Genomic DNA, 20,754 nt, shown 5'->3' with positions numbered 1-20,754 from the left:
GCTTCCTGATGAGAATCATCTCACCAGGTCTCATAATGAAATCACTTGAATCAGGAAACCAGACTGCTGCCTGGAACCCTGAAGAGGCTCTGGGCTTTCCTGGTTGCCCTGGAAACCACCAGACCTTCCCATAATGCTCCACCACTGTTGGTGGCTAATTATTATGAATATCAACCTTGCTAAATGGTGACCTTAAAAATCTTTTGTCTCTTGTGCTGATTTTGTAATGATTTTTATTTTGTTTCGTTTTAGAGTAATTGTGTGTGGGTGTGGATGTGTGCACGTGTGTCTTTCCTGATCTCCTGGTCTAAAAGTGCTTTTGAGATCTTCTAGGAGTTACCACAGTTTTGAGAGGATGATGGTGGATATCTTGAACAAAATATGTATCATAAAATATTGTGAGACCATAGACCTTTTACTAAGATTCCAATAGATCTTAGTGAAATCATAGCAACATACATTTAAATCCACACCACTGACTTTTCATGCTTCAAATTAGGGAAGGGTTTATTTAACATTGCCTTAAGTAGAAATGTTGAGTGACTTTCTCAAAACAGCAATATATAGAACAGGAGTCAGATTTTAGTGAAAATCAGACTTTTTTTTAACTTTAAGGAGGAAAAAAAAGTGGTACATGTCAACCAACCTATGGTATTACTATAATAATTGATGTTTCAGGTTGATGTTTCTCTGGGACATTTTAAGCCTCTTTCATTTTTGCCTGGAAATTAAAAAAATGGATGCAAAACTCCAGAGGTTCTGAGAAGTACATCAGTTTTACGAAAGGTTACCCAGAAACCATGTGAGCATAAAATGAAGAGTCATGTCCCTCATTTACCTGCCCCACCTCCCGCCAAAATGAATAGAAAAACTATATGTGTGTGTGTGGTGGGGGGAAGAGCAAAAAGAAGCAATATCAATAAAAATTAAGCCTAAGCTTGCCTTTTTAAACAAAATTTGCTATTTGGGTTCTCTCCATTTTTATTTTTGTGTTCTTTATTTTCTTACCAGAGGTAGAAAATTTAGTATGCCTCCTTTGAAACTTTAACTGTTAGGAGAATGCCTATCTGGCTGCTATAACAAAATACCATAAGCTGGATGGCTTATAAACAACAGGTATTTATTTCTCACATTTCTGGACACTGGATCCAAGATCAAGGTGCCAGTGGCTGGGGAAGGCCCACTTCCTTCTTGATAGTAGGCACATTCCCACTGTGTCCTCACCTGGTGAAAAGGGGAAAGGAGCTCTGTGGGATCTCTTTTATAAGAACACTAACCCCATTCATGAAGGATCCACCCTGATGACCTCAGCCCCCACTTCTTAATACCACCACCTTTGGGGATAGAATTTCAACATATGAATTTTGGGGGCACTTAAGCATTCAGATCATAGCAGACAGAATGATATGAATGAAAGAACTGTAATAAATTTTCAAGCTCCATTTGAAACTGCTGGATTTAACAACACAAAACACAAGAATAAGAAAAGCCAAGAGAATAAAACTATATCTTTAGCTAATACCCTGCCTGTATAAATATAAATATATATATTTATATTATATTAATATTTATATATTATTTAATATAATAATATTAATATATATATAGTAATTATATAATAAGCCCATGGAAAGTTTTCAATAATAAAATTGGTACAATAACTTTAACTACTCTCCAGTCAAATTACATCCATTATACATCTCAAGCAACCTCTTAAATCAGTAAATGGATTTCTAAATAAATAGCTGTTTTTATTCAAATGCAGTCTCAATATACTCCTTAGATCTTTATTTAGAACCTCATATTTTTGAAACAATTCTTTAGATCTTTATGGTCCTGGACAAGCTGTCAGAAAGAAAATCTCTAAACAACAGACTGCCACATTCTGCATATGCTTAACAGCTACACTGTGCCATCTGATTCCTTTTGAATTTGACTAATCTAGAAATTTCTGCCTTTAGATTTAAAAATCACAAATAGCTATAGAAATTAATTTGAATTTGAAGTTGAAGTTTGACTTGAATTTTTGGACAAAAAGCACATTAGTATTTCAAAATAATGTTATTGAATTCATGTATATACATATTCCATGTTATTCCTTGTGAACTGAAGTAACATTTTTATATATTCTATTTCACACACACACACACACACACACACTCACACTATAAGTATTGTGTTTTGGGTTAAAAACACTGTGAGTGTTTACATTGATAGGAAACCCTCTATCCTCCTCTTGGCCCCAGATTCTACCTTCTCTTTGCTCTCTTTCTACTTTTGTGATCACTGAATAATGTTGGTGACATGGCAAACCCAGGATGTGCCAGTGTATAAAACCCCAATGACACATTATATCTTTTTGGTACTAGGTACCATGGCATGAGCCTGAATGAGGTCTGGTGCAGCTGAGGACTTTAGTGAGTTAAATTCCCATTAAGGGTTATGGAGCACTAGGATTACTATTTATCTCCTGCTTAAAAGCAGGTGCTGCTGATGAAGGTCCAGCCCAATAGGGATTGCATTCTTACTGGCTATATCCCTGAGATACTAATTGTCCTGGCTATATCCCTGAGACATTAAGGTTGGATTTATCTCCCCACTGGAGACTGGGATTGGCCTATACCCAGCTATACCACAGTAGCTTACGCTGGTACGTCAGTCACCATTTAACTCCTCTAGGCTCCTATTGCTATTCATATTCAGCCATTGCAGTACAGGATCAATAAGAACTTTTGCTTTATCGAGCGTAGATGAAGATCTCTGGCTGTGGATGAGCTGTCCATGACATGGGCTTGTACGTCATCTCAGTCTTATTCTGGGAAATCATTAATCCATTATTCTGATGACTCTACAAAAGTGGCCAATGACTGCTCACACAGATACTTGAGAGTGATCATGTTCTTGTAATGACAAAAGGTCATTATAAATCATGAGCTATTTTTTCAATGACTCTTACAGCCCCTTGAATTTGAAACTTGGGCTATCACTAGTTTGAGCTTGTTGGTTTGGGCTCATCTGAATAAAACAATGAACTGAGCTTTGTGAACATGTCTCAGTCACCATGTGATGTGACACAATGCTCTTGATAGGGCATGCATACCATCCTAAAATAAAACTGGGGCTCTTTGAAATTTCCTTTGTGCGGCCAAACCTTTTCAGGAACTAGGAAGATCTTGGCTAAGATGCTTATAGATCTTGGTCCTGTTCCTGTCACAATTTTTGTGTTTTCTTTGGTGCTGGGCTTAAGATTTTTGCTGCCTGTAAGAAGGCAGAGTCATTATCCCTCTATAATATTCCCATCTTTCTTTTCCAGTCAACTGATCATCTGATATCATTGAATATCTCACCCTGCACCAGTGAGTAAACTTTGTAACATGATCTTTTTTTCAGGCCATGCATTTTGTCTTTGGAACATTTTTCTTATGTTAGGAACTGGTAATAGGTTCACAAAATAGTAATTGATTTGCTTCAAAAAGCATCTGAGAGGGCGCCTGGGTGGCGCAGTCGGTTAAGCGTCCGACTTCAGCCAGGTCACGATCTCGCGGTCCGTGAGTTCGAGCCCCGCGTCAGGCTCTAGGCTGATGGCTCGGAGCCTGGAGCCTGTTTCCGATTCTGTGTCTCCCTCTCTCTCTGCCCCTCCCCCGTTCATGCTCTGTCTCTCTCTGTCCCAAAAATAAATAAAAAACGTTGAGAAAAAAAAAATTAAAAAAAAAAAAAAGCATCTGAGAATCTAAGGCTTAGTCATCTTCATCAAAAAAGCATAGCAATATTCTACATGAAAAGCTTATTGCAAAATATATTGGAAAATACATTGTAACATTCCCACTTGCTATTAAAAATACTTAAAATTGTTAAAGTTGCCATTTTTATAATTAAGAGGTTTAATGCAATGCCAAGATGAAGCTACAACTTATTTCACAATATTCAAATTAAGTCACCTGATTGGTTTGGCTGCCATCTTATTCTGAAACTGTATTTCCTATGGTGGTTCTGATCAGACATCTTTTTCCCCCAGAAAAGACCTAAGCTTACAGAACTAATAAGACTGATGTAATTTGAGCATAGGTGTGCTTAATTCCCAAACTCCCGTTTTGTCTCTGGTTCCCAGTTACTTTTATGTAAGTAAATAACATATTGATGAATTACTTTCTAAAAAAGATTATGCCATTTTTTTTTACTCTTATCAGCAATAAATTACATATTTAGGGTTGTGACACATGCTTCAGACTTTATCATTTGGCTACTGTAAATAACCTATTTACTTCATTCCTCAAACCTGTTTAAAATCACTTGTTCCATTTTAAATTCAAGCTCATAAAATTGTATCCTTCTTACTCTCCATTCATTCTTACCCTGTTTTTAAGGACACTGTCACACCTTCACTTCAATCACTCCCACCACTCTCATTTGATGACATTACCTCACACTTTAATTAAAAACACAGAAACCTTGGGGCGCCTGGGTGGCTCATTCAGTTAAGCGTCTGACTTCAGCTCAGGTCATGATCTTATGGTTCATGAATTCGAGCCCCACATTGGGCTCTCTGCTGTAAGTGCAGAGCCCACTACTGATCCACTGTCTCCCTGTCTTTCTGCCCCTCCTTCTTCCACCAACCCTCTCAAAAATAAATAAAACAAAAACAAACAAAAAACCATGAAACCTCTTCATCTTCTGATTTGCAAAGAGACCATCTGACATGGCTGTTACTCTTTGACTCTTGCACTCACTCTTTATCATGCTTCTAGTATGCAGACCTTCCTTCTACTCTTCATAAATATCAAGAGTGAGGATGTTCCTGTCTTAAGGCCTTTGCACATGCTCTTTGCTGGATGTAATACTTCACTTGTAGATACTCGTGTTTTGGCATCATAGAGTACTTACATAATTGAAGACACTTCAACCGTCACCTCCACAAGGAGAATCCTATTCTGATTGTCTATTCCCTTGTTTTATTTGTATTATAGCACTTAGTCAGATCTAACATTATCTTGTCAATATCTTGTTATTTATTGACTTTTGTAATTACCCATGATGGTGGGGAACATGAGAATATAAATTCTCTGAGAAAAGAACTGTCTCTGTCTTATTTATTGTTCCATCCCAAAAATCTACTATTGTCTCGGGTGGAAAAAAATATTGTATGAGAATTAAACTTAAATTCTAATTCTTCTTTCTGTAGTACTTTTATTTTTATATTTTCCATTTAGGTTCTTAATCCATCAGAATTTATCTTGGTGTATATAAGGCAGCTTTTCAAATTTTTTCTTCTCAAATAGTTAGCTATTTGTTTCTATACTTACCAGTTTATCTTTCCACATGAACAATCATCTGTTTTAGCAAATTCTAAAAAATACAGTTTGAAATGTTGGCTGGAATTACGCTCGATAAACATTGAACAAATGCTATACTATATTCAATCTTTCCTACATAACTGTGACTTTTCTGCATTCATTCATGTCTGCATTCATTCATGACTTGTAGCAGTTTTATCATTTTCTTCAGACAGCCGTCTCATATATTGGTAAGGATATTCCTATTTTTTATGTGTGATACTGTTAGGAATGGGATCATTTTTGTGTTATTTTTAAACTGTCTTCTACTAATATGTGGGAAAGCTATAACCTATTTGTTTATAGCTCTTTGTTTAGGCATTTATCCAGTATCATATCCATCCAGGCTTACAGTTTAGTTAGTAATCTTCAGAATTTTAGTCTAATAATCATAATGCTTATAATGATGGGTTTTTTGTGTTCATTTTCATTAGTTTTACTCTTATTTCTATTTCCTGTTTTATTGCATTGATTTCTGCTTTCAGAAAACGAAACACAGTAAGGATAATAATGTACAGTATTTCCTAGTTCTTTGTTAAAAGAAGAGTGCTTCTTGCATCCCACTATGAAACATGATTTGCATTTTCAGTTTACGGTAATTATGACTCATTCTTTTACTTCCGTTAAAACAATATATTTATGGGGGCATCTGGATGGCTCCGTTGGTTGGGCATCCAACTTCAGCTCAGGTCATGATTTCACGGGTCATGAGTTCGAGCCCCACGTTGGGCTCTGTACTGACAACTCAGAGCCTGGAGCATGCTTCAGATTCTGTGTCTCTGTCTCTCTAGTCCCCTCCCCCACTTGAGCTCTGACTCTCTTTCAAAAAAAATATAAATACACTATAAATTAGTTTCTGGGAACTATCTCATGAGTTGAACAACACAGATATCACAAAATTATGGAGTTTATATTCAACAACTAATTATAAATCAGATAACTGACCCTAGATTACTTTTTCTTTACATATCAGAAGTAAAAGTGGTTTATTAATTAACTCTCTGTTTGCTCATTTTCCTAACTTAACCTGTAATTGAGATGTAATAATTCCTACCTTGATTCATCCTTGAATTCCTTATATAAATCCTATTTTATCATGGTGGGCAATACTCTTTAAAAACCATTACATTTGTTTTGTCCATGGCTAATTTACAATTTTTTTAATTGATATATAATTCACATACAATGTTCTCTTAGTTTCAGCTATGCAACATGTTGATTCAACAATTCTATATATTACTCAAGCCTACCATGATGTGTGTAGTCATTATCTTCACCATGCAATATTATAATATGATTGGCTATACTCCCTGTGCTGTACTTTCATTCTGTGACTTATTTATTTTATGACTAGAGGTTTGTACTTCTTGATTCTCTTTATGTATTTCACCCATCCCCCCACCCTCTCCCTTCTGGCAGCCACCAATTTCTTCTCTGTATTTAAGAGTCTGTTATTTATTGTTTGCTTGCTTGTTTGGTTGTATTCTACATAGAAATGAAAGCTTACAGTATTTGTCTTTTTCTGTCTGACTTACTTCTCTTAGTATAATACCCTGTAATTTCATCCATATTGTTGCAAATCGCAAGAATTCATTTCTTTTTATGGCTGAGTAATATTCTATTGTATGTGTATGTATCACATTTTCTTTATCTAGTCATCTGTCAATGAATGCAAGTTGCTTCCATATCTTGGGTGTTGTAAATAATACTGTAATAAACATAGGGGTGCATATATCTTTCTGAATAAGGGTCTTCATTTGGGGTGGCAGGTAAATGTCCATAGTGTAATTACTGAAATATATGGGATTTCTATTTTTATTTTTTTGAGTAACCTCCATACTGTTTTCCATAGTGGTTGCACTAATTTACGTTCCTACCAATAGTGCTTGGGGGGGTCCCTTTTCTCCACATCCTTGCCAACGGTTGTTATTTCTTATCTTTTTTTAATACTTAATACTTGCCATTGCCTGGTGCGAGGTGATAGCTCATTGTGGTTTTGATGATTGATGGATGATGGATTGATGTTTTTCTTGATAATTAGTGATGTTTAACTTTTTTTTTTTTGTATTTCTATTGGCTATCTGTATGTCTTTGGAAAAATGTCTATTCAGGTTCTCTACAAATGTTTTAATCAGATTTTTTTTTATGTTGAGTTGTGTTCTTCACATAGTTTCAATATTAATCCCTTATCAGATATATCATTTGCAAATATCCTTTCTAAGTCACTAGGTTGTCTTTCTGTTTTGTTGATGGTTTCCTTTGCTGTGCAAAAGCTTTATATTTTGGTGTAGTCCCATTAGTTTATTTTTGTTTTTCTTTCCCTCTCCTGAGGAGAGATATCAATAAATATGTTGTTATAATTGTTCTTTTATAATTGCTTAAACAAACAGTTTATTGTTTTTAAGCATACCTTGTGATCTAGTCATAATGCAATTTTGTTTGTTACCCACTATCCCCTTATACACTGTTCATTGGGGTATGAAATTTCTTCACCATGGGTAAAAATTTTGGCAGATATTATGGTTTTCTGCCAATGTTTTAGTATTAGTTCTTTTCCATCATTATGTTACACAACAATTCTGAAGTCAGTGTTTAATACTAAATTCAGATTTAGCATTATTATTTTCCCTTTCCACAGCCCAGCCTTATTACAGACTAGAAGACTGTAACGGCAAAGGAAGGGTAGTTGACTTTTCAGCCTTTCTGATTCTATATTCTGATTCAGCCTTTCTGATTTCTCTTCTATAACCCACCCCCACCCCACAACCGAGGTTGATAACAATGTGACCTCTCCCATTGTGAAAATTTAGGATTTGGAGGGAAAATAAGAAAAGTTTTACTTGAACTAGTACCACTTTCTTGTGACTTCATACTCTTTGGACTTAGAAGATACTGAAAATTAACACTTCTCAGAGTTTCCCACCATAAGGCACCTTTCTCCAGCTGGTCCCTTGACCAGCACTGAGGGTTAGGGGAGTAGGAGGGTAGGATATGTTTTTATTTCATGAAGTCTCTTAGAACTCTTTTCTCAGCTCTAGGAATCCATCTTTCATGGTCAGCTTGTCTCTGCCATCTTGGCAGGCCTCTTGTAGAGAATCCAAGATGACTTTGGATCTTCCTATTTTTACACATAGCTCATGTGTGATCCACAGGAAGTATGCCTGCATTGCTATTATGACGATCCATTCCCCATTCAGTTTCCTCTATTCTGCTGCCTCAAAACTACTCAATTTGTCCCAAGTGTGAAACAGGTACCATTGCTCCTGGAGTCCCAACTGACGGTATTAATCTCCTAGAAGGATGGCTGGAAACTGTCTCAAGAAATCTATTCCCAGACTAATTCTTTGTCTCTTATTACTGTGACTCTTATTAAGATCTATGACTTACCTGAAACTTCTAAGAACCATGAGCCAATTCACTGAAATTCCTTAGTAAATTGTCCAATGGTGAGGTGGTAAAGTGGGGCACTTTCACACATTTGTGATATATACCATATAGATTCTGTTAAATATATCAATGAATTACATCTGTCTTTGTATTTCATGGTATGTTTTGACATAATATGAATCAAGAAGATTTCTTTTAATATGTTCTGTAATAGATTATATTATACAAGTAAATATTCCTAAAAGATTAGTATTCCTGTAAGTACTCTAAAAAATTAGTTATAAATATACACATCATATGAAATGTTTTCTATAGATGCATGGTATGTTGAATAGGTTCTTGAATGACATTTTCTACCCTGGCACACATGGCTATACTTTTATGTCTCTCTAGGTTTTCTTCTTGCATCAATCTTGAAAATTCATGTTTTTCAGGAAAATTCTCTCTATTTTAAAGATGTTATTATTGAGTGACATTAGCAAAATAGCAGACTAAGAAACTTTAAGCTCTTGTTTCTTTATAGAAATATCAAAAATAGGCAGAAGCTGTCTGAAACAACTTTGTAGGAGCTCTGAAAAATATTCTAAAGTTTGCAGAAACCAAACAAATGCCAAATAAAGGAAAACAAAACTATATTAAAAAGAATTGGAAAGTTTTGTGATATTTTTACCTGCCATTTCCCCATCCCCTCCCTGATGCAAGGACAGGTAGGAGCCCAGTTGCCAGTTTCCTCCCTTACACTGGTGACACAGAAGAGACCTTGTTTGTAAATATGGTGTACATATGTTCTAAACTGTCTGGAGGATACCTGAAGGACTGAAACAAGATGCTCATATCTATTTTGCATAACTCAAAATGCAGGCAGGAAAAAAGTCAGGTTATGGTCATAAAGGCTACAATATGTCTATAACTCATGGATGTCTAGGTCAAGAGACTCGGGGTAGAAATATAAAATAGATCATGTAAGGCTCAAAGAAGAAGCTGAAGTAAGACTGAGAAATCATGTTATTCAAAAGCAGTTAGGGGTGCCTGGTGGCTCAGTTGGTTAAGTGTCCAACTTCGGCTAAGGTCGTTATCTCATGTTTCATGAGTTTGAGCCCCGCGTTGGGCTCTGTGCTGACAGCTCAGAGCCTGAAGCCTGCTTCAGATTCTGTGTTTCCCTCTCTCTCTACCACTCCCCTGCTCACATTCTGTCTCTCTCTCTATTAAAAATAAACAAACATTTAAAAAAAACAGCTAAGTGTACAGAATTAAGAAAGTTATGCATATACGCAGGCAAAACATATTCTCAGAAAAAGTCCTGAGAAGACCTTAAGTTTTTACCCTGGCTGATCCCTAAACTCAGAGCCATCCTAGCTATGTGGTGAAGAATGTGCCAGGACAGAGCCAGTCTACAAAGACAGAAGAGGTGGCTGTTCTCTCTTTTTATTTATTTGTTTGCTTGAGTTTCTGTTTGTTTATTTTAGCTCCTGTCATTCAAAAACATCTTTGTTGAAACATCAGCTGAACATGAACTAATAGAACAAAGATTTTGCTGATTATACTGACAAGGAAAAGTCTTTTTAAAACATGATTAGAAATACTTCAAAATAAATGGATAAAGCCTTCCTAAAAATGAACAATAGAAAGAAGAAAAACTTGATTGTCAGGGTTGTAACATTATAATAGTCAAATGCCCAATTTTCAAGAAAAAAATATTGCAAGACATACAAAGAAAAAATAAAACATGACTCATTCAAAGGAAAAAACAATAAATTGACAAAACCATTATTGAATATACAAAAACATTGGATTTAATAGATGAAGACTAAAATGTCTGCCTTAACTATGCTCAAAAAGCTGAAGGGAAACATGAACAAAGAAACTGAAGGAAATTGATAAAATGATGTATGAATAAAATGAACAGAATGCAATAAAGAGATAGAAGTTATAAAAGGAACCAAACAAATCCTGAAGCTGAATGACACAGCAATTGAAGTATTCACTAGAGGGAATTTCACCGAGATTTCAGTAACCAGAAGAAAGAATAAGCAAATTTGAAGACAGAACAATTAAAATCAAGTAGGATAACAGAAAGAAAAATGATCAAAGAAAAATGAATGAAGCCTAAGGGACTTGTAAGAAACCATCAGGTCCACCAAGAGATGGGAGTGAGAAAGGTGTTCAAAAATTATTCAAAGAAATATTGGCTAAAAAATTCCTGAAGTTGATGAAAAATATGAATCTATAAATCCAAAAGGCTCAAAAAGCTCCAAGTAGGAAAAAACCAAAGAGACCAACACAAAGACACGTACAATTGAACATGAAAAGTCACATATACAGGGAGAATCTTTAAGTCATCAAGACTGAAGTGACTCATCCTATATAGGGGAGCCTCAAAAAAGATTATGGGCCATTTTTTTTCCATCAGAAGCCTTGGAGGCTAGAAGGCAGGGGAATGATTAAATATTTGAATTGTTGAAAGATAAAACTTATGAATAGCAAATTCTAAATCTGACAAAACTGTCCTTCAGGAGTAGGGATTAATAAATTCCCAGGTAAACAAAAGCTGAGGGATTTTTATTACCACTAGACCTGTGCCTCAAAAAGGCTACTTTCATTTCAGTTTGAAATGAAAAGATGCTAGACAGTAACTTGAAGGTATATATAGATTTTTAAAAAATCTCCAGTAAAAGTAAATGAAATGAGTATTACTTTAATTTTTTTGTAACTTCATTTTTTCTGTTATTGAAAAGACACAAGCTTAAAAATAATTATGAAGCTTTGTCATTAGCTACATAAGGTATGAAGATGTAACTTGTAACATCAATAACATAGGGTAGTGCAAAGCAAATTGAGTAGAGATTTTATATGTTGTTAAAGTAAAGCTTATGTTAATTAATATTAGGTTATTATGTCAGGATGTCCTATATAATCTCCAGGGTAACCAAAATGAAATTGTCTATAGAATATATGTAAAGGAGGAGTGCCTGTGTGGCTCAGTCAGTTAAGTGCATCTGACTCTTGATTTCAGCTCAGGTCATGATCTCACAATTCATGAGATTAAGCACCATGTCAGGCTCTGCACTGACAGCGTGGAGCCTGCTTGGGATTCTCTCTCACTTTCTCTCTGTACACCTGCTGATCATGGGTGCTTTCTCTCTCAAAATAAATAAATAAATAAACATAAAAATAAAGAATATACATAAAGGAAATGAGAAGAGAATCAAAATATCTCACAAAAAAGTCAGCTAAACAGAAAAGAAAAAGATAGGGGAAATGAAGGAACAAAAGGCTATAGGATATACAGAAAACAGAAAAAAGAAAGAAGCCTTTCCTTATTCATGACCACTTTAAATATAAATAGATTTGGTGTGCCTGGATGGCTCAGTTGGTTAAGCGCCCAACTCTCGATTTTGGCTCAGGTCATGATCCCAGGATCTTGATATCATGCCTTGCATTGGGCTCTGTGCTGGATATAGAACCTACTTAAGACTCTCTTGCTCTCTCTCTCTCTCTCTCTCTCTTTCTTTCTCTCTCTTTCTCTCCCCCTCCCTCACTCTCTCTAAAATAAATAAATAGATCATAGATGATAGATAAATAGATAGATAGATAGATAGATAGTAGATAAATAGATAAAGAATATAAATAGATTAAACTCTTTGCACAAGAGCTAAAGATTGGAAAAATGGCTAAAAAAACAAAACAGGATCCATCTATATGCTATTTATGAAAGACTCACTTTAGTTCTAAAGACATAATAAATTTAAAGTGAAAGGATATAAAAATGTATATTCTATACATATAGTAATGAAAAGAGAGCTGAGGTGGCTATACTAATATGAGATTAAATAGACTTTAGGTCAAAGACTACACTAAGACAAAGTAAAATACTGTATATTGATGATAAAAGTCAATTGTCCAAGATTTGATGGTTATAAACATATATACATGAGACATCAGAATTTCAAATATATACAGAATTGAAATGAGAATTATAAAGTTCTACAATAATAAAAAAAATATGAGATGCTGGGAAGCAATGTTAAGAGGGAAATTTATACCTGTAGACATATACATTGAAAATAAGAATCGAACTATCCTAGTTCCCTATCTTAGGGAACTAAAAAAAGAAAAGTAAATTAAAATGAAAGCTAACACAAAGAAGCAAATAATAAAGAGTAGAGTAGAGATAGAAAAAATATAGAGTACTAATGCTATGTAGAAAAATCAATGAAATGAAAATGTGGTCCTTTGAAACGATCAACTAAGTGGACAAATCTTTAGTTAGACCAAGAAAAAATAAAGAAGACTCAAATAACAAAAATCAGGAATGAAAAGGAGAACATTAGTACCAATTTTACAAAATACAAAGATTTTCAAGTGAATACTATGAAAAATTATATGCCAACAAATGAGATAACCTGGATGAAATGGATGAATTTATAGAAGCATGCAAAACTGATATATAAACAAAGAAAATATGAACAGACTTACAATTACTGTAGCAATTGAATCAGTAACTTAAAACAAAACAAAACAAAACAAAACAAACCAGCCTTGGACGAAATGGCTTCACTGGTGTATTTTACCAAATATGCAAAGAAGAATTACTCCCAGTTAAATCAAGTGAAGAATTAACCCACAAAAAGTCAAACTCTTCCCAAAAACTGATGAGGACAAAATGCTTCCTTACTCATTCTATGAAGCCAACATTATACCCTGACACCAAAGCCAGAAAAAACACTATAAGAAAACCACAGATCAATAACCCTGATTAATATTAATGCAGAAATCCCCCCCCAAAATTACTAGCAAGCTGGATTCAGCAACACATGCCTTGATAAAGTGGTACTTATTCCTGGAATGCAAGTATGGGTCAACATAGGAAAATAACATTAAAAAAATGAAAAGAAAAAAAAAACATATTTCAATTGATGCAGAAAAGTATTTAACAAAATTGAACACCCTTTTATGATAAAAATGTGCAAAGAAGTAGGAATTGATGGCAACCCCCTCACATGATAAGGAACATACATTAAAAACTTCCAATTAAATTCCTATTCATTTGTGAAAAGCTGAAATCTTTTCCCTTAATATCAGTAACAAGGATGTTTACTTATGCTATATCTGTTTTAATTGGAAAAGAAGTAAATTTGTCTTCAGAAAATATGATTTTATGTAGAAAACCTAGAGATTTCATGCAACACCTCCCCCTAACCTGTTCTTCTAAAAAATGAATTCAACAAGACTACACATTTCAAAATCAACATATAAAAAACTAGTTGCAGAGAGACCTGGGAAGATGGCAGCGTAGGAGGACACTGGGCTCACCTCGTCCTGCTGATTGCTTAGATTCCACCCACATCTGCTTAATAACCCAGAAAACTGCCAAAAGACTACCACAAAGGACTCTCCAGAGCCAAGCTTAGATAAGAGGCCCACAGAAGAGGGTAGGAAGGGTGGAGAGGTGGTGCACGCTACATGGACTGGCAGGAGGGAGCCGAGGTGGTGGAGGCAGAGCCTACCTGGCAAGGCAGAGCCCCCCAAAGTCTGGCTTGCAAAAGCAGAGGGGCTGAACTCCATGAGTTCTGACAACCAGCGGGGCATAATATCTGGAATTTGAAAAGTCAACAGCTCTGCTCTTGGAGAGAGTGGAGGCCAAGAGGATGCCAGGAGGGAGAGTTGTTGAGTTCCAGAAAACAGAGCTCAGCTTCGCTGGGGAACAAGGGCTGGCAAGCACCATCTCTCTCTCCCATTCCCCAGCTGAAATTCCAAAGGGAACCAGTTCCAGTCACAAAACTTGCTTGCACCACGCAAATGCCCACAACAGTGCTTCTGTGGATCCATCCCTCAGACAGGCCTGCCTCCCTCCCAGTGCTGCAGGGCCCCTCCTTCAGGGGACCACCAACTGCAAAGCTAGCTAAGCCTTCCTCTCCCACCCCTGTGCACCTTGCGGACCCACCCCGTCTAATACACCCTTGGCCAGATCCCATCGAGACAGCACCACAAGCCTGGCAGTGTGCAAGCAGCCCAGACAGGGGCCACACCACTCCACAGTGAGTCCTGCCCCTGGGACAGAGGAAGATAAGGTACACACCAGTCTTACTGTGTCCCCAGCAGTGGGCTGGGGGCAGACATTGGGTCTGAATATGGCCCCACCCACCGACACAAGTTTCTCCTGACAGAGCAGGGGAAGTGCCCTGAGTTTGGGGCTACTCAGGGAATACCCAAAATGATGAAATGGAAGAATTCTCCTCAAAAGAAACTCCAAGAAGTAGCAACAGCTAATGAATTGATCAAAAACGATTTAAGCAATATAATGGAATAAGAATTTAGAATAATAGTCATACAGTTCATTGCTGGGTTTGTAAAAAGCATACAGGACAGCAGAGAATCTATTGCTACAGAGATCAAGGGACTAAAAAATAGTCATGAGGAACTATAAACTGCTATAAATGAGGTGCAAAATAAAATAGAGCCAGACATAGGATGGATTGAAGAGGCAAAGGAGAGAATAAATGAATCAGAAGGTAAAATTATGGAAAAAGAGGAAGCTGAGAAGAGAGATGAAAAATCCAGGAGTATGAGGGGAGAATGAGAGAACTAAGTGATGCAATCAAACAGAACAATATCCAAATCATAGGAATTCCAGAAGAAGAAGAGAGAGAGAAAAGAGCTGTAGGGGTACTTGAACAAATCATAGCTGAGAATTTCCCTGAGCTGGGGAACGAAAAAGGCATTGAAATCCAAGAGAAACAGAGAACTCCCTTCAGAGGTAACTTGAATCGATCTTCTGCATGACATATCATAGTGAAACTGTCAAAAGAGAAAATTCGGAAAGCAGCTAGGGATAAACAGACTCTAACTTACAAAGGTAAGCTCATAAGAGTAGGGACAGACCTATCTACTGAAACTTGGCAGGCAAGAAAGGAATGGCAGGAAATCTTCAATGTGATGAACAGAAAAAAATATGCAGCCGAGAATCCTTTATCCAGCAAGTCTGTCATTCAGAATAGAAGGAGAGATAAAGATTTTCCCTAACAAACAAAAATGGAAAGAATTCATCACCACTAAACCAGCCCTACAAGAGATCCTAAGGGGGACTCTGTGAGTGAAATGTTGCAAGGACCACAAAGTACCAAAAACATCACTACATGCATGAAACCTACAGACATCACAATGACTTTAAACCCATATCTTTCAATAATAACACTGAATGTAAATAGACTAAATGCTCCAATAAAAAGACATAGGGTATCATACTGGATAAAAAAAAACCAAGACCCATCTATTTGTTATCTACAAGAGACTCATTTTAGACCTGAGGACACCTTCAGATTTAATGTGAGGGGATGGAGAACTATCTATCAGACTACTGGAAGTCAAAAGAAAGCTGGAGTAGCCATACTTATATCAGACAAACTAGACTTTAAATTAAAGGCTGTAACAAGAGATGAAGAAAAGCATTGTGTAATCATTACAGGGTCCATCCATCAGGAAGAACTAACAATTATAAATGTCTATGTGCCGAATACGGCAGCCCCCAAATATATAAAAACAATTAATCACAAACATAAGCAACCTTATTGATTAGAATGTGGTAATTGCAGGGGACTTTAATACCCCACTTACAACAATGGATAGATCATCTAGACACAGCATCAATAAAGAAACAAGGGCCCTGAATGATACATTGTATCAGATGGACTTGACAGATATATTTAGAACTCTGCATCTCAAAGCAACAAAATATACTTTCTTCTCGAGTGCACATGGAACATTCTCCAAGATAGATCACACACTGGGTCACAAAAAAGCCCTTCATAAGTATAAAAGAATTGAGATCATACCATGCACACTTTCAGACCACAATGCTATCAAATTTGAAATCAACAACAGGAAAAGTCTGGAAAACTTCCAAAAGCATGGAGGCTAAAGAACACCCTACTAAAGAATAAATGGGTCAACCAGGTAATTAGAGAAGAAATTAAAAAGTATATGGAAACAAACAAAAGTGAAAATACAACAATCCAAACACTTTGGGATGCAGCTAAGGCAGTCCTGAGAGGAAAATATATTGCAATCCAGGCCAATCTCAAGAAACAGGAAAAATCCCAAATACAAAATCTAGCAGGACACCTAAAGGAACTAGAAGCAGAACAGCACAGATACCCCAAACCCAGCAGAAAAAGAGAAATAATAAAGTCAGAGCAGAAATAAGCAATATAGAATCTAAAAAAACTGTAGAGCAGATCAATGTAACCAAGAGTTGCTTTTTTGAAAAAATAAACAAAAAAACCTTAGGCTTCTCAAAAAGAAAAGGGAGATGACCCAAATAGATAAAATCATGAATGAAAATGGAATCATTACAACCAATCCCTCAGAAATACAAGCAATTATCAGGGAATACTATGAAAAATTATATGCCAACAAATTGGACAACCTGGAAGAAATGGACAAATTCCTGAACACCCACACTCTTCCAAAACTCAAACAGCAAGAAATAGAAAACCTGAACAGACCCACAACCAGCGAAGATATTGAATCAGTTATCAAAAATCTCCCAACAAATAAGAGTCCAGGACCAGATGGCTTCCCAGGGAAATTCTACCAGACATTTAAAGCAGAGATAATACCTATCCTTCTCAATCTATTCCAAGAAATAGAAAGGGAAGGAAAACTTCCAGACTCATTCTATGAAGCCAGTATTACTTTGATTCCTAAACCAGACAGAGACCCAGTAAAAAAAGAGAACTACAGGCCAATATCCCTGATGAATATGGATGCAAAAATTCTCAGCAAGATACTAGCAAATCTAATTCAACAGAATATAAAAAAGAATTATTCACCAAGATCAAGTGGGATTCATTCCTGAGCTGCAGGGCTGGTTCAACATTTGCAAATCAATCAATGTGACACATCACATTAATAAAAGAAAAGATAAATCCATATGATCCTGTCAATTCATGCGGAAAAAGTATTTGACAAAATTCAGCATCCTTTCTTAATAAAAATCCTCGAGAGAGTCAAGATAGTAGGAACATAGATAAACATCATAAAAGCCATTTATGAAAAGCCCACAGCTAATCTCATCCTCAATGGGGGAAAACTGAGAGCTTTCCCCCTGAGATCAGGAACACGACAGGGATGTCCACTCTCTCACTGTCATTTAGCATAGTGTTGGAAGTTCTAGCATCAGCATCAGACAACAAAAGGAAATCAAATGCATCAAAGTTGGGAAAAATGAAGCCAAGCTTTCACTTTTTTGCAAATGGCATGATATTATGCATGGAAAACCCAATAGATCCCACCAAAAGTCTGCTAGAACTGATACCTGAATTCAGCAAATTTGCAGGATACAAAATTAATGTAAAGAAATCAGTTGCATTCTTATACACCAATAGTGAATCAACAGAAAGATAAATAAAGAAACTGATCCCATTCACAGTTGCACCAGGAATCATAAAATACCTAGGAATAAACCTAACCAAAGATGTAAAAGATGTTTATGCTAAAACTATAGAAAGCTTATGAAGGAAATTGAAGAAGATACAAAGAAATGGAAAAACATTTCGTGCTCATGGTTTGGAAGGGTAGATATTGTTAAAATGTCAATACTCCCCAACACTATCTACACATTCAATGCAATCCCAATCAAAATTACACCAGCATTCTTCTTGAAGCTAGAATAAGCAATCCTGAAATTTGTATGGAACCACAAAAGACCATGAATAGCCATTGTAATATTGAAGAAGAAAACCAAAGCGGAGGCATCACAATCCCAGACTTTAGCCTCTACTACAAAGCTGTAATGATCAAGACAGCATGGTATTGGCACAAAAATACACAGAAACCAATAGAACAGAATACAGACCCCAGAATTGGACCCACAAATGTATGCCCAAGTAATCTTTGACAAAACAGGAAATACTATCCAATGGGAAAAAGACAGTCTCTTTAACAAATGGTGCTGGGAGAACTGGACAGCAATATGGAGAAGAATGAAACTAGACCACTTTCTTATACCATTCTAAAAATAAACTCAAAATGGATGAAGGACCTGAATGTGAGACAGGAAACCATCAAAACCCTAGAGGAGAAAGCAGGAAAAAAACTCTCTGACCTCAGCCGCAGCAATTTCTTACTTGATATATCTCCAAACGCAAGGGAATTAAAAGCAAAAATGAACTATTGGGACCTCATGAAGATGAAAATCTTCTTCACTACAAAGGAAACAATCAACAAAACTAAAAGGCAAATGACTGAATGGGAAAAGATATTTGCAAATGACATATTGGACAAAGGGCTAGTATCCAAAGTCTATAAAGAACTCACCAAACTCCACACCCAAAAACAAGTAATCCAGTGAAGAAATGAGCAGAAAACATGAATGGACACTTCTCTAATAAAGAAGACATCTAGATGGCCAACAGGCACAGGAAAAGATGCTCAATGTCGCTCCTCATCAGGGAAATACAAATCAAAACCACACTCAGATATCACCTCGTGCCAGTCAGAGTGGCTACATTCCAGCCACTCTGGAAAACAGTGTGGAGGTTCCTCAAAAAATTAAAAATAGATCTACCCTATGACCCACCAATAGCACTGCTAGCAATTTCCCCAAGGGATACAGGAGTGCTGATGCATAGGGGCACTTGTACCCCAATGTTTATAGAAGCACTTTCAACAATAGCCAAATTATTGACAGAATCTAAATGTCCATCAAATGATGAATGGATAAAGAAATTGTGGTTTATATACAATGGAATACTACTTGACAGTGAGAAAGAATGAAATATGGCCTTTTGTAGCAACATGGATGGAACTGGAAAGTGTTATGCTAAGTGAAATAAGTCACACAGAGAAAGACAAATACCATATGTTTTCACTCTTATGTGGATCCTGAGAAACTTACCAGAATACCATGGGGAAGGGAAAGGAGAAAAGAAAAAGTTACAGAGAAGGAAGGAGGCAGACCATAAGAGAGCTTAAAAACTGAGAATAAACTGAGGGTTGATGGGGAGGTGGGAGTGGAGGGGAAAGTGAGTGATGGGCATTGAGCAGGGCACCTGTTGGGATGAGCACTGGATGTTGTATGGAAACCAGGTTGACAATAAATTTTACATAAAAATAGTAAATAAATACCAGTTGCATTTCTATATGTTAAAAATGAGCAATCGAAACAGGAAATTAAGAAAACAATTCCATTTAAATTAGCATATGAAAGAATGAAATACTTAGGGATAAATTTAATGATGGAGGCAAAAGACTCATACACTAAAACTATAAAACATTGTTGAAGGAATTTAAAGAAGACATAATTTAATGGAAGACATCTTGTATTCATTGATTGGAAGACTTGGTATTGTTAAGATGAAAATACAACCTAAAGTGATCTACACATTCAGTGCAATCCCCATCAAAATCCCAATTCCTTTTTTCTGTAACATGGAAAACCCCATTCTAAAATTCATGCAGAATTATGGAACCCCAGATATCCAAAACAATCTTGAGAAAAAAGATCAGAAATGGACGTCTCGCATTTACTGATTCAAAACTTACTACAAAGCCCTGGTAATCAAAACATTGCAATACTGGCATAATAATATACACACTGACCAGTAGAATAAAATAGAGTTCAAAATAAACTTTTACATATATGATCAAATGATTTTTGACAGGGGTGGCAAGACAATTCAATGAATAAAAGACAGGATACTTAATAAATAGTGCTGGAAAAGCTGAATATCCTCATGTAAGAGTGAAGTTCCATGCTTAAACCAGAGACAAAAATGAGCTCAAAATGGATCATAGATGTAAATGTGAGAGATAAAAGTATAAAAGTCTTAGGAAAAGATGGGAAAAGCTTCATGACATTAGATTTGGCAATGATTTCTTGGATACGGCATTGAAGTGCAGGCAACAAGAACAACAACACAATATAAATTGGACTATAGCAGAGAATTCTGTGCATCAAAGAACACAGTCAACAGGCTGAGAAGACAACCAGTGGAATGGGAGAAAATATTTGCAAATTGTATATCTGATATGGGTA

The 20,754-nt window shown here is 36.1% G+C and overlaps 1 protein-coding gene across 3 annotated transcripts in view; it reads left to right on the top strand.

Annotated features, from left to right (window-relative positions):
- Window positions 1-20,754, top strand: part of GABRB3 (gamma-aminobutyric acid type A receptor subunit beta3) — a 466,981-nt gene that overhangs the window by 394,983 nt on the left and 51,244 nt on the right. The window lies entirely within an intron of this gene.

This window comes from Felis catus, chromosome B3, assembly GCF_018350175.1.
Source record: "Felis catus isolate Fca126 chromosome B3, F.catus_Fca126_mat1.0, whole genome shotgun sequence".
In the NCBI taxonomy this organism is placed as follows: domain Eukaryota; kingdom Metazoa; phylum Chordata; class Mammalia; order Carnivora; family Felidae; genus Felis; species Felis catus.
This window is presented reverse-complemented; position numbering and strand designations above follow the sequence as displayed.